The sequence below is a fragment of the Equus asinus genome, chromosome 22, assembly GCF_041296235.1.
Source record: "Equus asinus isolate D_3611 breed Donkey chromosome 22, EquAss-T2T_v2, whole genome shotgun sequence".
Lineage (NCBI taxonomy): Eukaryota > Metazoa > Chordata > Mammalia > Perissodactyla > Equidae > Equus > Equus asinus.
The window spans coordinates 27,364,112-27,383,988 of NC_091811.1; the positions used below are offsets into that span (position 1 = coordinate 27,364,112).

The 19,877-nt window shown below is 37.9% G+C and overlaps 1 protein-coding gene across 9 annotated transcripts in view; it reads right to left on the bottom strand.

The window, feature by feature from the left end:
* Positions 1-19,877, bottom strand: part of EPS8 (EGFR pathway substrate 8, signaling adaptor) — a 171,334-nt gene that overhangs the window by 115,114 nt on the left and 36,343 nt on the right. The gene's annotated exons all lie outside the window — the stretch shown is intronic.

The following is a 19,877-nucleotide window of genomic DNA, read 5'->3' on the forward strand; positions in this document are numbered from 1 at the left end:
CTCTTTTTATTTAGAATCAAAATTATATGGATGTAAAAGATAAAGAGGAAAGAGATCAGGCAGGGTCAAACATTGCGAGAGGCATGTTCACATGCCATCCGATTGAATCCTGGCAGTAACTCTGCTAAGCATTGGACAAACTAAGATTCTAAGACTTAAAGTAGGATTTGAGTCCATGTCTAACTGCGAATGCCTCAAAAGTACTTTATTTTGCATCTTTTTAATATTTTCTAGCATTTTACAAACTGTAAGTAAAATAGGCATATTCAATTATTTCCTTTATGTAGTTGAACTTGTATATTCAGCTCAAGGCCTATAAATAAATATAGTAGCTGGGGTTTTTAAAATATAGACCCATATTCAAATCGCATGTTACTAAACGACCTATATGTAACATACAGTCTTGTAAAATGCATTTTGAATATGCACCTATTCATTAGATCTTTGAAGCATCCATATGTGTGAAAAATTTTTGAAAGCTAAGATAAAGAAAAATGCCAATTATAAGATAAGGACAAGGAGTTTATGTTTTAAATCAAAAACTATTATTAATTCCATATCATCCTAAAGAACTGTAATAATTAACAGTGTTGATTTCTTTGTCACAGGAGTCTAATAGCAAAGAAAATGGACTTGGGAGTACTGCAGATCTGAATCTGAATTCCAATTCTTGTAAGTTGACAGTATGGAAAAACAGAAGATCAGCATTTCATTCTTCTATTCAGATCCTAATATAATAAAATCTCACTTGCCTAGAGGCCACACGTCTGTGACAATCTCAACAATGTCATCAAGTAAATTAAAAAGTTACACAGCTAAAAAACAAATGAAATTATGCCATTTTTGACAACATAGATGGACCTTGAGGGTATTATGCTAAGCAAAATAAGTCAGATGGAGAAAGACAATTACCATATCACTTCACTCATATGGAAAAGATAAACCAACCAACACACACAGAGATACAGAGAACAGATACAGATACCAGAGGGGAAGGGGAATGGGGGGAGGGCGAAAGAGGTAACGGGGCACATAGATATGGTGACAGATGGAAGCTAGACTTTTGGTGGTGAACACAATGTAGTCTACACAGAAGTCAAAATATAATGACGTACACCTGAAATTTACACAATGTTACAAACCAATGTAGCCTCAATAAAATAAATTTGTTTAGAAGTTAGATGACTAGTTAAACAGATGTCACACAGTTTATGTTCTAAACTTCTTCATTTTACTCTGAGAAGATGCCTTCAAGCTCGGCTTGGATCTTTTTAAATCTTATTTTAGAAAAAGTTCTAATGAAGTAGGTAATCAAATTAATCCACAGCAGGTCAGAAGCATTGCTTAGAAGCATTAAATTTGAATTTGGAGAGCTAGGATTGATGGAGGTAGCAGAAAGAAAGAATAGCAGAAATAAATTGGTAGGTTATAATAAGAGAAAAATAAGACATAAGGTGCAACAAAAAATTTCATAAGGTGTCCCGAAAATATTTGATACTGAACCATAAAACCATGCATATATCAATAGCCTCCAAGGATGCACTTTATTACAACCCAAATAAAATACTATGCATAGTAATGAGTAATTCTGTTTAAGAAGGCTGGAAAGTACTTGATGCCTGTAAGAAAAATTACGATCCTAATAGTTCAAAAATAAATAAATAAAATCATAATATTTAAAGGATTCTACTTTAACACATTGTAGTTAAATAGTGAGGAAATTCACTAGGCAAATCTGAAAAATGAGATGTTAGTATAGTTAATGGAACAAATATTAGGGGCTCAGATCTCATTAAGTAATACCAAGTACTACATTAGACACAATAGTATAAAGGAAGTCTCTCCCCTCAAAAGCTCACAGTTCAATAGCAAACACATATATAAATAACCTTTCAAACTACTTAGTTGTATAACAGAGGGATATAAGGTGGAGACATAAAATATTCAGTTGTCTCTCTTTTTATGATTTTACCAACTGTTGATGTGCAATGCCTAGAACACTTCAATTTAGCAGAGGTTACAAATGTGACTTTAAAAAGGCCAGACCATATGAAGTGGATGAGAAAATATTTATACCAAAAGTAAGATTCTGTAATATGGATAAAAATAAGCATCAAAAGTTCCCTCCCTCCTTTCTTTCTGCTGTAAGAGCAAAGAAAAACACTGACAACAGCCAGAGTTAACATTTCCTGAGAGTTTACTGTGTTCCAGGCTCTGCTCTCAGTGGCTAACGGATGAACTCATTCAGTCCTCAACAGGAGCCCCAGGAGGGAGGGCCTACTATTGTCCTGATTTAACAGACGGGAAAATTGAGGCACACAGACATTGAGTAACTTGCCCAAGGTTACACTGGCAAGTAAAGAACCAAAATTTGCATACAGAACTCTGGCCTCAGAGCCCATGCTCTTAACCATTGTATACCTAAGGATTCACTAAATGCCTAACGACATAATGCCTTGTAGAAGATATACTTCTCAAAGTAGCACACGCTGATGTTTTTAAAAAACTACTGCCATTAGAACTGTTCCATATTCCTTCAATACCAATTATTTTCCCTCTTTTTTAGTTTATCAACACATGTTTAGGATTTAGTTTGATAACTAATTCTACATTTTCCAGGTGCTTTTCATAAATGTATCAAAATTTCCCCAACGATTCCTACCATTCAAAACTCAGAAACTACAATTGCAACAAAAAGAATAAAATACCTAGGAATAAACTTAACCAAAGGGGTGAAAGGTCTGTACACCGGAAAACTATAAAACATTGTTGAAAGAAACCGAAGAAGACACAAATAAATGGAAAGATATTCCATGCTCTTGGATTGGAAGAATTAACATTGTTAAAATGTCTATACTTCCTAAAACAATCTATAGATTCAATGCAATCCCTATCAAAGTTCCAACAACATTGCTCACAGAAATAGAACAAAGAATCCTAAAATTTATATGGAACAACAAAAGACCCCGAATAGCCAAAGGATTCCTGAGAAAAAAGAACAAAGCTGAAGGTATCACATTCCCAGATTTCAAAATATACTACAAAGCCATAGTTACCAAAACAGCATGGTACTGGCACAAAAACAGACACACAGATCAATGGAACAGAGCCCAGAAATAAACCAACACATTTATGGACAGCTAATATTCGACAAGGGAGCCAAGATCATACGATGGAGAAAGGAAAGTCTCTTCAATAAATGGTGTTGGGAAAAGTGGACAGCCACATGCAAAAGAATGAAAGTAGACTATTACCTTACACCATGCAAAAAATCAACTCAAAATGGATTGAAGATTTGAATGTAACACCTGAAACCATGAAACTTCTAGAAGAAAACCTAGGCAGTATGCTCTTTGACATCAGTCTTAGCAGCATATTTTCAAGTATCATATCTCACTGGGCAAGGGAAACAAAAGAAAAAGTGAACAAACGGGACTACATAAAACTAAAAAGCTTCTGCACAGCAAAGGAAACCATCAACAAAACGAAAAGACAATCTAACAATTGGGAGAAGATATTTGCAAATCATATATCAGATAAGGGGTTAATATCCAAAATATACAAAGAACTCATAGAGTTCAACAACAAAAAACCAACAATTCAATTAAAAAATGGGCAAAGGATCTGAATAGAGATTTCTCCAAAGAAGATATATGGATGGCCAACAGGCATATGAAAAGATGCTCAACATCATTCGCTATGAGGGAAATGCAAATCAAAACTACAATGAAGGATCACCTCACTCCGCTCAGAATGGCTATAATTAACAAGACAGGAAACAACAAATGTTGGAGAGGAGGTGGAGAGAAGGGAGCCCTCGTACACTGCTGGTGGGAGTGCAAACTGGTGCAGCCACTAAGGAAAGCAGTATGGAGTTTCCCCATAAAATTAAGAATACATCTACCATATGTTCCAGCTATCCCACTGCTGGGTATTTATCCAAAGAACTTGAAAATGCAAAGGCATAAAGATACTTGCACCCCTATGTTCACTGCAGCATTATACACAATAGCCAAGACTTGGAAGGAACCTAGGTGCCCATCAAGGAACAAATAGATAAAGATGTGGTATTTATACACGATGGACTACTACTCAGCCATAAGAAATGATGAAATCCAGCCATTTGTGACAACATGGATGGACCTTGAGGGCATTATGCTGAGTGAAATAAGTCAGAGGGAGAAAGTCAAATACCGTATAATCTCACTCATAAGTAGAAGATAAGAACAATGACAAACGAACACATAGCACTGGAGATTAGATTGGTGGTTACCATAGGGGAAGGGAGGAGGGCAAAAGGAGTGATTAGGCTCACATGTGAGGGGATGGACTATAATTAGTTTTTGGGTGGTGAACATGATGTAATCTACACAGAATTCAAAATATATTATGATATACATCCAAAGGCTATATAATGTTATAATCCAAAGTTACTGCAATTAAATAAATAAATAAACTCAGAAACTGAGACAGAATCAAGCATTTTTCCAAACTTTTTTATACATACTGTACAATTAGCCAAACAAATAGTAGATGAGGGGAAGTTTTTGTTTATAGAAGTATTCCAGATAATAAATCGAAATAAAATGACAAACTATCATACTTTCCAACTCCTAATGAATTAAAGTATCTAGGCATAATAGCTGATAGTATCAAACAAAGCAAAACAACCACATATTATATGTCTCCTGAAGGAAGAAGAAATACCACTTATATAGTAAGAAGAAAGATGGAAAGAATGAAGGGAGGAAAAGAAAGAGGAGGAAGAACAGAAGGAAAGAAGGACAGGGAAGGATAAAGAAGGAAGAGGAATCTGAATTTGATTAAGCCTCTAGATCCTTCTACCAGTTTATAAAAAATACACAGCATAGATGGACATAATAAACTATACCACAGAGACATAATCAGCAATATCAAGCTGTAGGAAATTCTACAGGGCAAACGATTCAATTTCTTCAACAAATAAATTGCAAGGAGGAAAAAAAAAATGGAGGGGAATATCTATATATTAAAAGAGACATTAAAGTACATACTAACCAATCATAAAGGGCATTATCTGGACCCCGATTCAAAAAAAAGGTAAAAAGAAGACTTTTATGAAACCACTGGCAAATTGAACATTAACTGAATATTTAACAATATTTAAAAAATTATTAACTTTCACTTTTAGGTATGATAAAGAATGGTTATATCTTTTTTAAAAAGTGTTTTTATCTTTTAGAATATACTGAATATACTGAAATATTTACAAATGAAATGGTATTTCTGAGATACGCTTCGCTTCATAAGGGAGGGAAGACAATGGGGAGATGGATGAAACAAGACTAGCCAAGATTTAATAACCACTGAAGCAAGATGGTGGCTACATAAGCGTTCATTATACTATTCTGTCTACTTTTTATATTTGAAATTTTCCACAATACAAATTTTTTTTAAATCTGAGAAATACAGTACATCTAAAAAGGTCCCTCAAGTATTATAATAGAAATACTTTTAAGAACAATTTAAAATTTAACTGCATGTGCCTATAAGAAAAAAATGTTTTGACTAGATAATAATACTAACTAATGTCTCAACTAGTAGGTATTTGTCTCAATTGCTTACCTAAAATGTTATGTTTTGTTTGTAAGTAATGGCCAATCTCTTTATTATTAAGTACTGCTAGTATACCAAAAACAGCAATTTCTTTGAAACTGGAAAAGTAAAGACTGTTTAAAAACACAAGCAAATCGCCAGACCTCAGATTTTTTTACTTCCAAAGTTTTTCGTTCACTTCAACTGGCACTAGGAAGACTCATGATAAGCTAGAGTGCTAGCACAGATTTTGGCTCAAATTCTTCAAGCCTGGTTAATGTATTTATAACTTAAATTACAAATGTATTATGAATCCTGTTAAGTTAGAAACAGTTATATTCAACACAAAAAGGTGAAAAGAACAAAGACTGAAATTTAATTTTGGTTCTATCACTTAGTTTTACATGATCTCAAACAAGTTCAAGTTCCCTCATCTTTAAAATGAGGAAGATAATTTCTTCCATATGATGTTTTGATATATGGATTTGAATGATTATATATGCAATATATTTTAATATTTTATATCCTACAGAAGTATATATACTTCCTAGCATTGTTTCTGTTAGTGTTTAATACATAGTAGATAATATTCTAATTGCCAATGTCTAATCATTCATTATTCTGCTAGCCAATATATCATTATGCTAGCTAATATTAGACTCACTTCTCCCCAAATACCAATAATATTTTCCATGGGTGTAAATGATCATTCAGAAAACACATCCACTCTGATGGGCTAAGAAACCCTTCTATGCATTGAAGATATGCATGTCTTTAAGCAATCAGCAGGACAATGAGAATTTGCCTATCAGTTCTATTTACTTGAGTTGTGAAGACTTTGGATAAATAAAATTGTTAGAAAAGTTTAAAGATTGGATTCTTTCAGTTGAATTGCCAAAGTTAAGTTACATTCTAAATCTGTTTGGCGTTTGAAGGATCAATAGACACTAAAAAACATGAAAAGAACTCATTAGACTTACTGATAATGCTTCTACTACAAGAAAATTCTCACCTTTGGATAAAGTATCAACAAAGAATGGCTTCTTCCAACTCACCTGATGCCCCAGGGCCTTCTGCATGTACCTTAAAGCACAACATGTTATATGGTCATTTGTTTACATATTTGTCCCAGAGTTGGCATATGAGCTCCAAAAAGACAGAGGCAGACTCATTTTCTTTTTGTATCACCAGCACCTGCACAGTGTCTGGCAGCAGCAGGTGCTTAACAAGTGTTTGCTGAACTCACACATGAGTCTCCGTACTAGCCAACACTCAGTGACAGCACCCTACGTGCCAGGTACTACACTAAACACAGCAAATGCCTTAGTTCATGTGATCCTTACAATAAGCTGGGAGTGAGCTTTAGTATTACTCCCATTTTACAGGTAAAGATGCTGAGGCTTAGAGGTTAAGTCCCAAGGTCAAAGAGCAGAGGCAGGATCTGAGCCAGGTCTGTCTGAGTGCAGTCTAAATTCTCAATCATTGAGTCCCTTGAAGAGAAGGCTACTAGTAAACAAAGCTTTTCAAAAAAGACTCTGAAAGTCCCTTGAGGTCACTGTAGATGTTTTTTAATGAGCTTTTTAAAAGCGACATTAGTTTCCTTTTGGGACTCCTTCATTTTTTCCTCTTACATTCTCTGACACACAGGGACCCATCAATACAGAAAATATTACCCAGCAGAAGTTACTCTGATATGACAACAGATAGATCTAAGGATGGAAACCATGCTCAAAGAAAAGTCTCAGCACTCCAGAAATTTTCTGAACAAAAGACTAGAAGAAAAAATCAAACTGAAAGATGCAGAATCTTATTGCATAAAGGACTAGGTCCCTATTAAAGACTAAAATTTGTAAAGAGCTTAAAAGCTACAAAGCACTTAGAAATACACACTAATTCAAAAAACAGGAAGTTCCTAAGGCACCAAGCTGCCACCAGAAAGTAGGTGTCATGTAGATTTGACACTAAAACGTGCATTAGAGCCAGTGGAAATAATTATAGGCTAATGAATAAGACAGTCTGACCCACGTTTAAATCTCAGCTTTGCGAATTATGGCATGGCTTTAGGAAAAGTACCTATCAACCACTCTGAGCCTCAGTTTCTAGGTAAGTAAAATAGAACTAATACCTCCCTTGTAGCAAAACTATGAGAAAAGCAGTTAATGCATCATGTTGTCCAAAACCATTAAGTTGAGCACATTTATGTGGACTGGTAACAATAGGAAAAGGGTAACATTCTTAAAAAAAAAAATAAATGATCCTTGGGCAAAAAGGGTAAGAGGGCACACATGTACAAGAACATATGGGAATTAGCCCTTGGGTGGTGAACATGATGTAGTCTACACAGAACTTGAAACATAATGATGTACACCTGAAACTTATATAATGTTATAAACCAGTGTTACCTCAATAATTAAAAAAATACATGGTGCTTTTAGAGATCCTGTATGTTCAAAAGTAGCAACAGCAAAGAAATTGAACAACAATGGTGAGTTGTCCTCAGGCTTAGTTTCCAGGTGGAAATGGACTGTCTACATAGGTGGCCTCGCCCAGAAAGGTATATGTGCAAAAATTGTTCTTCACCAAGGCGGGCTTCATGGGCATACAACCAGAACAGTTACACAGGGTGTCGCACTCAGAAGGGCCAGGGTCTTGTTCCGTGGTAATTGTTGTGAAATTCCTAATAACTGTACCTTTGAATTCATGTCTCATGTGTTAAGTCCAATGGAACGATGAAGCTTGGCTTAGGGCCTTGGTTCATGTGCAGTCCCACTCCCGCCACCTCCCCACCAGGCCAGTACCTGGGATGCAGTAACTGGGTTGCAGGGAGGTGGGTAGGGGAGACACTGGCCATCCCCATTCTGAGCTGGTAGTGCCACAGTCCATTAGGTAGGTGACTCAGTAGGGTCCTCTTTCCCACCCCCCATTCAGGTACAAAGCAAATCCAGGCACAACCCCTTGGAGGTGGACCATGTGTAGTTTGGGGCTGCAGCTCATGGGAAAGGGAGATTCCTCACCCAAGCTGGACGCCCCTCCCTTGTCATTTTGCCCTGGGTCCTGCAAATTATATAGCCTGCGCTGTCCTTCACTTTGTGATGACAATAAAAATGCTATCAACAGGAGAGCGGGGTTTGGTTAGCACATATTTTTTAAAGCGTAAAAGCCACTGGGAAACGATTAGCCAATTCTAGCTTAGATTAACCAAACTGTTCTCTTTACAACACCTCATTGGGATCAGTAACATTGAGTCTTAGCGACTAAGGAAAAAGCAGTTTTCACCTAAAGTGGAGCTGAGCAAGATTGTAAAGAAAAAGAGCTGGCATCTTCCTGCTTCACCCTATGAGAAAATTCACGATAACTTCTTCCTCTGTCTCCTTCCTTAGTCAATCAGTCCTTCAAAAATTTATTGAATACAGACACTGTTCAAGGTCCAAAGGCACACAAGGATGAACCATGAACAGGAGAGCCAGCAAAAGAGATCAGTAACAATAACAATAGCTAATATCTGAGGGCTTGCTATGTGCCAGGCTCTTTTTCAAGTGCTTGACATATTGAACAATTTAATTCTCACAACAAGCCCATGAAGTAAGTACTAATACTGTCCTGTCTTAGAGATGAGAACATTGAAACATGGAGAATTCTAATAACTTGCAAGTTCAAATAGCTACTAAGCAGTAAAGCTTGGATTCAAACCTAGGCAGATAATTACAACACAGGGTGATAAACGCTGGAACACATGTTACGGGAACTTCTAGGACCAAGAATTTAAGTAAACTGTTTAGTAATGGATAAAGTTAATATATACATGTAAGGGGCTGGCCCCGTGGCCGAGTGGTTAAGTTCGTGCACTCCGCTGCAGGCGGCCCAGTGTTTCGTTGGTTCGAATCCTGGGCGCGGACATGGCACTGCTCATCGAGCCATGCTGAGGTGGCATCCCACATGCCACAACTAGAAGGACCCACAACTAAGAATATACAACTATGTACTGGGAGGCTTTGGGGAGAAAAAGGAAAAAATTTTTAAAAATCTAAAAAAAAAAAAAAGTTTAAAAGTCTTAGAAATCCTTAGAAATACACAAAGAGAAGCTAAACAAGGACAATGGCCCCATCTTTAAAATTCTCCTGGACCATATAATAGCTCAGGTTCACCACCTCTTAGCCAGCCCTCTGTTCCAGCAGTTAAGCTTTGGTGTTCTCACCGCTGTGGCCTGGGTCTGATTCCTGGTCAGGGACCCACACCATCTGTCTGTCAGTTGTTATACCATGGTGGCTGCGTGTTGCTGTGATGCTGAAAGCTATCCCACCAATACTTCAAATGCCGGCAGGGTCACCCATGGTGGACAGGTTTCAGCAGACCTCCCAGACTAAGACAGACTAGAAAGAAGGACCTGGCACCCATTTCCAAAAAGATCTGGCCATGAAAATCCTATGAATATCAGCAGAGCATGGTCTGGTATAGCACCAGAAGGTGAGAGGATGGCGCAAAAAAGACTGGGCAGGGTTCTGCTCTGCTGTCCACGGGGTCACCAGGAGTCAGAATCAACTCAACAGCACTAACACTACCACCATTTCTTAGAAATGTCAACAGCTGTTATATCTGGTTTTACCCATACATAAAGTTTAAAAACAACAAATGATGAGTGATTAGTGCCAATGTATTACCCAAATGAAACTAGTTAACATTATTAAACTGAATTATAATCATAACCAAAAATGTGATCACATCATGAAATACCACAAAGCCACTCTGGCAATGGCTGAAGAGTTACATCATCTTCTGTAAGACACAAGGTTTTACATGGGGTTGTACACGCAACTAATACTTTTATTGGAGGAGAAGAAGCAGCATACAATTACACAATAAGCCCAGTAAAGGTCTTTTTGAGGTGAGCGTGCCCACACCAGTTAATCAGTCAGATGTTTCATTCAGTGACACATCTAATAAATAACTTATTTTTTCTTAAAGCAACAGTCTTAGGGAGACTTTCTAGAATTAACTTGCCCTCAGTTGTACTGTGTGAAGGGATTAGTCCTACTCTATCCTACTTGTCAATCCTCGTATCTGCAAAGTATAATTTAACATATATAATACAGCCCCATATTCTTATCCGCCTAATAAAACATTTCTCCTTGATGTCCTAATTTATTCAAAACCGAACTTGATCGTCCCCACACAACAAGTTTACTCTCCAAATTGACTCATTTATTTTAACAGCACTTCCTATATCCTCATCACCCAGCTTGAAACTCTAGTCATTACTGACTCCTCCATCTCTTTCATTGTGTATCACCTCACGCCTGGATGATCAAAATAAGCTTAACCGGTCTTCCTATTTCAAATAACTTCCCCTTCTGACCCTTTTCCTAAGACTGTGAAAATTTACTCTTAAAAAGACCTGTTTCTACTTTGCTGTCCTCTGTCCCAGAACCAACAATGGCAACATATGAGATGACACAATAGAAGCAACATTAGCTTCATAATCAGGAAGCCTGGGTTCCAGACCTCGGCTAACTAAGCTGAATAACAATTTGGTTTCCTTCTCTTGTAAAACAAGAGTTCTGGGCTAGAGGAGCTCTGGATCCCTTCCTTTCGGAACAACAAATCTCTTATCCTGGAATTCACGGGCCACCATAATTTAGCTAAACAAACACCTACAACCATCCCCCAAGGCACATCTCCTACCCCCAGCTCCTCTCTGCATGCTCATGAATTTCGTCAGTCATTCCAGTGCTGTAATCACTAATTCCTTCTTCTAAAATGACTTCACCCTTCTCCTCTTACCTAAAACGTTCTCAAACAGAAGGGTCACAAGGGATTATTTTCTTCGTTGTCCTTTTCTGACATTTGCAAATTCTCTCCAGTCACTAGGTATTATATATGCAGTAAATTTTCAGAAAAAAAATTAACTTCCTAAACCAGAACTACAAGATAAAATTAGCTCAACACCTGAAGCCTAATCTAATAACCCTCAATAATATATCCTCTTTTTCTTCCTAGAGATTTTATTTGCTGTACACATTTGGTCCTCTTAACTTCAAAACTTAACCTATGTAAACTGTGGTTCCAATGTAAGCACTCAAGAAGAGTTAATGAACCGAATTTATTTTGGTTCTCTTAAGTGCCCAGTCTAATTTATCAATACTCGAGTGAAGCTATTGTATATAGGTATGTGGTTATGTGAAAGTACTTAATATCAGTACCTTAACAAACTCATTCCCTGTTTCCTAGAACATCAACCTATTTTTAAACATCAAACCATATTATTTTATGAGCAGCAAGTTAGTTCCAATAATATCAATTTGGTAACCTTATAAGCAAAATTATTTTTATGAACTGATCTGAGAACCCCTAATTACCATCTACAACACTGCACTGCTAAGAAAGTGGCAATTGATGAAATAATAACTTGGGGAGCCCCAAACATTATTTTCCCTTCCCACAGTGGTCATTCAGCTTGCAGAAAGGAGATAGCAATGGCCCAGAGATATCATCCAGTTCACCGGAATCTATACTCACCTAATTTTGACTTAAAACAGAACAAATACTCATTTAAGAAAAAAATTAATGCCTAATACATAGTAAAAAGAGGAAAGAATTTGCTATCAAACTGCCTGTGCTAAATCCCACTGCTTAATAACTCACAGGACAGGCAAGTCTCATAACCTCTCATCCCCAGATTCGTCATCAGCAAAATGGGGATAACCATAAAACCAGCCTTGTCCACTATATAAGACCTCCAAGGCTCAAATGATATAATACTGTAAGTGTTCTAAAAACTACAAAATGATTCACAAATACAAAGTAAGATATTATGTAAGAAATATTCATAAGTAAATGCTCACCAATTATAAGTATTTGTTTACTACCAAATACATTTCACCTCATAGGAAAACTAAAGTGACTAGGATTAGAAAGAGAAAAGCCATCCTTAATAATACCAATTTTCTAAGTCTGGGTTTTTATGCATCTTGATTTTTAAAGTAGGACACACAAAACTCTACACAAACAATTTCAGGCAGTTAAATGTCTGAACACATTTTCTTAAAGATCTCCAGGGAGAGAAATTCCACAGCTCTCTTGGTATTTTTCATTCTGGAACTGAACAATTCAAATAAGGCATCAACAAGTAAGTTCTCACTTCTTTCACTTGATATAAAGAAAATAAAATATACCAGGTTGGTTTAAAATGGAATAACTTGATAGAAAATTCTCTTCTGCAGCAAGTTTTATGGTAGGCAAAGACAAAATAGCCAAGGTATAAGGGACCTAAGCTTTTTCTCTTTCATTCAAATTCCCTCCTTGTGGAGATGGAAACATCCATTGTCTAGGCAAAAGAGAAAAAACGCAGATCAGGTTTCCCAGATTTTATAACGGAATAGTAACCTTGACACCTGCCAACCTAGAATATAAAACATATGATCTTCTCTTCAATCCATATCACAGAACACGAGCACTTCACGCACTTGTCAAATGTTAACGTTAAACTCCTGACAAAAGCAAATACAGTTTTAAGACAAGTGATCCCTACAGAGAATTTAGGGTCCATTTAACTAAATTCCTCAAGAGCCATCCCTGTGTTCTTCCGGAAGAGCTGAATGTAATGCACCTGAACTATATTACTTTCACTGTTACCAGAATGTATTACTTGTCTATTTAAGGTTATGCCTTGAGCTCTCATTGAAGGCCCGCATAAAACATAAGTACTCAAAAGAATGTTTTTATTCTGGTTTCCAACACTGTCTAATGTGTTATTTGATATATCTTTTAATACAATATCTTCCTATAGCACTTGCTGTCTGTGACATTTCACTGACTTCACATATTATCATTTCTTGAAATTTTTATTTGCTTATCTATCACCTCCCCTGGACAGTAAGTTCAGGGGCAGAAACTACATCTTACTCAACATTATTTCTCAAATACAGAGTACAGTGCCCGGCACACAGGGGAGCTCAATGGACATTTGTGGACTGAATAAATCACATACTGCAAATTCATTTTTCTTGGACATATGTTCACTACTAAATACAAAAGAATCTCCTTAAAAGAAGGAAACACATCTTCCATTTATTTATGTTCTCCACTCTTCCTGGAACTTGCCTTGCTCATAGCAAGGAATTAATAAATATTTAATGATGATGATGATGATGACAATGGTAACAACAATTATGATAGCAGTAAAGGTAGGAAGACAACTTATTCTCATCAAAACAACATATACCATCTTGTTCATCATTAAAATCAAAAACAAAAATATTAAGTGATTATTATGTTATTTGTATAGATGGTTATTTTCCTCTTTATTTTCTAAGTTTTCCAACATTGGTTAGGAGATTTTAGTTGTGCTCCCATACTCCAGTAAGCCTAAAAAGAATCAGTTCCTCCTGTCAAGAAAACCTAGACTGACTATAGTAATTCCTGATAGAAAAGTGAATCTAGTGTAGGATATTCACATTTCAGAAACCTCAAGCCTCCTGTCTTTTGCCCCCTACATCCATGCTTTCAGAGAATAACTCTCCTGTTTCCCCCTGCTGAGGACGACTGCCTCGAGAATTGGATTCTATCTGTCTGAACCTGCAGGGTGCTTGGATTAAGATAAGGAGAAAGCAGGGAGCCAAGAGTGACAATGATCTCCCACCCTGTAGAGGACACACCTGCCACTCCGGTGCTCAGTGTGTGTTTTCCACGGGCCTGCCCTAATTCCAACTCCAGTTTTAGTTCATAGCTGGCAGAAGCAACTGTCCTTGATTAGCAAGCATGGCTTTACACTCTATCCTACGGCAGACACATACGCACCAAAAAAAAAAAAATCCTCCTGTTTACGCATGAAACTATGTTCACCACAATCAGGGGTGATTTGATCCCACAAGCAGTCCAAGAACTCGATGAAGATAACACCTCGAAATGTCGTTAAGCGTATCTATCAAGATAAGCTCTCCTTCTCAATTTGATCCTTTGGTTTGTACCCTGGATAGGTTTCACTTTGCTGGAGTAGGAGTATTTGAAAAATATACATCTTTACGGCCTATAATTGTCCACGTCAGAATCCAGAGACAAAGGTAGATGAAGAGGAGAATCTGACACCTAGAAACACTCACTCTACCCCAATTCAAGGAACCTCAAGCAGTAACTAATTGCTAAACACCAAAGGATGCCAAAATAGACCAGCAAGAATGAAAACACTGGATGCCTTTCATCACTTTGTTGAGTACTTGAAACCACAGCTATTATTCATATGATAATGCATAGAAATGTACTTCTGGTATTGATGTGTATAAACATGTTGACTATCCAAACAAGCAAGTTTTTAAAAGCATGTTTTAGAAACATATCTACCTATTTAGATACTGGACTTTAAGTAACTCAAGGAGGAACATCTTAGGTAAAAATATCCCTTCTTTTCCTTTGTATCAAAGGATTGTCTTTTCTAAAACCTTCAGCTCAAATAAGAGTACACTTAGAGGACAAAACTCTTATCTTCTTAGACAGTACAAGTAAACAATAAGATCCAGAACTCTGCTTCTTTCCTTGTCATAAGAACCAAACCCTTAGCTCAGCATTCAAGATTCTGCATTATCAATTTCAGCATTCTAGCCACAACTCCACTAATCCCAACACTTATTTCATTGAGCAAAACAATGTGGAGTTATAGCAATAAACAAAACTACAATGATCCAGACCTTAAAATTTCACACTAAAATGCCCTCCCAGCAAACCAGTCAATTCAGTGTATGTCCCAAACACTCACTCAACAAATATTTACTGGATAAGTTAAATGCTGGGCACAGTTTCACACACTAGAGATACAGCAATAAACAAAGGCTTACTCGCCTTTATAAAGTTCACAGCCTTGTGAATGAAGAAATGTACCTGTCTCTTTACACCTTTATGCTATGTTCATGTCAATCTCCCCTCTCTCCTTTGTAGCTCCCATACCTTCCCTTCTCCTTAGTACCAGTCCCACCAAATTCCATTTATACTATAGTTCAGATAACATGTTAGATATCAACCAGATTGCGGGTGAAGAAACTGGGACTCGGGCAAGATTTAAAGCTGGAGTGTCAGGGGGATGGAAGCAGGGAGGGAAGGGCCAGCTAAATTTAGGAAATCAAAGAGAATTAAGGGATTCTGAGCAGGTTTTTAGGGCCAAGACAAAGAGTCAATACAGGAAATCAGTAACCACACCTTCAGTGCAGTTGAGGATTTTATCACAAAAGCAAGACAGAAACTCACTTAACAGACTGAGGCACAAAGTTAATACAGAACAGCAGCAACGGTCCTTGATATCAAATAAGAAGCTAATGAATCAGGGCTCTTAAAAATTCTCCAAAGGACAGAGCTGGCCCCTCTGGACTGGACTGAGACTTTAGGCAGAATCAAGTACTCCTATCAAATACTGTACGATCTCACTCATATGTGAAATTTTACAAAGTCAAACTCATAGAACCAGTAAGTAGAATGGCGGTTGCCAAAGGCTAGGGGATGGGGAAAATGGGGACATGTTGGCCAAAGGATACAAACTTTCAGTTACAAGACAAATAAATTCTGGGGATCCAATCTATAGCATGGTGACTAGAGTTAATGATACTCTATTGTATACTTAAAATTTGCTAAGAGAGTAGATCTTAAGTGTTCTCACAAACCAAAAAAAAAAAAAAAAGTAACTATGTGAGGTGATGGATGTGTTAATTAACTTGATTGTGGTAATCATTTCACAATGTATATATGTTATCAAACCATCACAGCGTACACTTTCAATATATACAATTTTTATTTGTCAATTATACCTCAATCAAACTTGGGGGAAAAGAGAAATTTAGGGATCCAGAGTCAGGAATATTATTATATTGAGGCCTCAGATTTGCCAAGAAGAAAAAAGTCTCTAATTACAAATTCCAAATTATCAATTGGCATGATTTCCCCTCTCTTTCCTGGTAAGTCAGTAAGGAAGTAGAGGAGACGGGTCTGAAAAGTTATACCCCAACAGTGAAGACGTTAATAATGGCGATGTTCATTGAGATAAAAGTCATAGTAGAAAAATTAATTGTGATAACAGTAATAATCATTATCATGTCTCTTTACATTTATTGATCAACTAACACCTTAAAAAACACTTTTGAATCTACTATCTCATTTCATTTCACAGAATCCTATGAGGAAGGCAAGGCAATCATTACTTTTCTAAGGATGTCAACAGTATTAGTTGCGTCATTTCAGTTACATTATGGTGGAAGAGGCATCTGTAGGATAACCATCACTTATTTATAGCACTGTGTCTTACAGAAATGTGACTCCAGCTGTAACAGGATCCTTAAGAAAGCAGGATATTTCCTTGAGCTGCAAATCCAGTGGTGAATGGGAGATCCTAGTGTGGGCTAGCAGGAAAAAGTGTACTTCCCCCCAACCTACCAAAGTAATTCAGCTTTGTTTAGAAATATGTATGTGTCTCAGAAACATCATCAATAAAGTTCTCGATGAGGGCCCACCTGGTTCCTTAATGGTTCAGTTTGCACCTCTGCTTTGGCAGCCTGGGATTTGCTGGTTTAGATCCTGGGCACGGACCTATTGCACCACTCATCAAGCCATGCTGAGGCAGTGTCCGACATGGAAGAACCAGAAAGTCTTACAACTAGGATATACAACTATGTAGTGCGGCTTTGGGGAGAAGGAAAAAAAAAGAGGAAGATTGGCAACAGATGTTAGCTCGGGGTCAATCTTCCTCATCAAAAAAGCCTGCAAAAACAAAAAAAGCTAGGGGCCGGCCCAGTGGCGCAGCAGTTAAGTTCACATGTTCCGCTTCGGCGACCCCAGGTTTGCCAGTTCAGATCCCAGGTGAGGACAAGGCACCGCTTATCAAGCCATGCTGTGGCAGGCATCCCACATATAAAGTAGAGGAAGATGGGCATGGATGTTAGCTCAGGGCCAGTCTTCCTCAGCAAAAAGAGGAGGATTAGCAGCAGATGTTAGCTCAGGGCTAATCTTCCTCCAAAAAAAAAAAAAAAAAGCCAGAGATAATGGGAAAAAAAAATAAAGTTCTTGACATTTTCTATTATTTTCAAAGAGATTAAAGAAAAAGAAAGCAGGGCCGGGCCAGTGGCACAGTGGTTAAGTTCACGTGTTCTGCTTCAGCAGCCAGGGGTTCGCAGGTTCAGTCCCAGGTGCAGACCTAGTACCACTCGTCAAATGACACTGTGGGCGTCCCGCATAAAATAGAGGAGGACTGGGACAGATGTTAGCTCAAGGACAGTCTTCCTCAAGCAAAAAGAGGAGGATTAGCAACAGATGTTAGCTCAGGGCCAATCTTCCTCACACAGACCAAAAAAAGCAAAAATTAAATAAAATACAATTGTAAGAATGCTACTAGTAATGCACCATAATCATAGAAAGCAAAGCTAGTGTTAAAATGGAGGATCTACACAGATGAAGCTCTGTGAAATGACCAGGTCTGCTTCCTTTCCAGAATTCCTTCTTGATTTCTTCATACACCTCCAACTACATTTCAGACTTGAAAACAAATCATAACAGCTATTATTACCATTATTCAGATAAGGCATACTTAATATTACAATGTAATCCAGGCACAAAAGCATGAGCACCATCAGATGCAGGGGATATATTTCCACTTGATGGAGACCTTGGATGCTCATATCTGTTGTGCAGATATCAGAAAGTGGCTAACAGATAAAAGGTACTAAAACGAATTATGCAAACCTCAGTAAAAGTCTTTCTAGTCATCAAAATAACTATATCCAGTACATGAACTACACTAGTTCAACCTAATTCAGATCTTCCCACTTTCTCTCATGCTCACTCCAGAAGCTCTCTTAATACTCAAATAGTCTGGTGTTAAATGGATTCCACTCTTAAATTCTGGCAAGCAATTTGAAGTTTTCATACTACCAATAAAACCATACCGGTAGTACTATAGTTAAAAATTTAAACAAAATTATGTAAATGTCAAGTAACAGTGAGGGTTTTCACTGGGTAAGTCCTGCAAGAGAAGGGACAGCTGGGCATTTTATCCTAGACCCGAGGGGGTTGCGGAAAGGCCAGAGCCAATGGTTCACCCACTAGGCTGCCATCTGGCTTGGGACCAAGCAGAACAACAGAGCTTGGCAAAGGAGCCACTGTGTTGTGCCTCCAAGCGGGCATTAGCTTTATCCCAGTGGACGGTGTTTGGATACACAGTTTCATGCCATTCTTCTACTGAATGAATTCTCCCCCTGTGCCAGGAGGATGAGGGGAAGATTCTGTCACAGTAGGTGTTGGTCAACCTCAATTAAGATACTTGTCCCATTTGGAAAAAAAGAGTTTAAATGACTCCTGTTCTATAAAGTCCCAGAGTCCAGAACCCAAACGAAAATTGCAGGCAGCTGAAGGAAAGGATGGAGTTGGCAGGGGTCATGAGCTTGGCAGGAAAGGAAAAAGCAGGAATGGAAATCCTGAATCTCTTCACACCACACCATTATAAATCTGAAACACAGGGGGAAAAACACTCAAAAAGGATGAGTCACACAATAACATAGTCCCATTTTATTTAGTATCTGACCTGAGGATACAGTAGTTGGCATGGCTTGGTAGTAAATGAGGAATAAGTGAATATGTATTCATATTTAGATCCCGGGCAAACACAGCAACAGTCCTGTATGCTAGCAGAGATAGAGCCATCCAAATAACTCTCAAACCCTTTTTCCATAACTGGAAATTAGGACTCCTTTCCCTGAACACCCAACGCCACGTATTCCAAGCAAACTGTCTACAAGAATTAGCTAAAAATGTGAAACATGTAAATGAAATCCCCCCCCCACCAAAAACTCTCTATGAGCAACAATCTTAGCTTTACTTTTCCCCCAAGTGTTAGAGATAGAGATGTAGGCTGGCTGAGTAACGTGTAATGTGATGTTGTGATGTGACCAGGCCAGAGCAACCATTCTGCCACTCAGTCACTTTCTATTCCACCTCTCTATGGTAGGAAGGGAGGGATGGCTGCTCCCTCTGAAGCCTAAGCCCATGGGACTGCAGTTCCTCTCCTTCACTACTCTCTCTGCCAAAATACCACACTGGCCTGATGTGCACAGACCCAGAAAGATGTCCAGAGGTGGTCTGCTTGATCCTAATGGTGAAAGATGTCAGGAAAACAGCTGTATATAGACGGCATCACCCACAAAGAGGCACACTTTCAGAGCCTTTTCAAAGTCCATCAGCCAATGCCTTCTGTCTCAAGATTTTGGAAAACCAGCTCTTCCTCCTTGACACTTAAAGGTTTCACCTTGAAACCACCTGAAGCAGTGCTGTCTCATTCTACG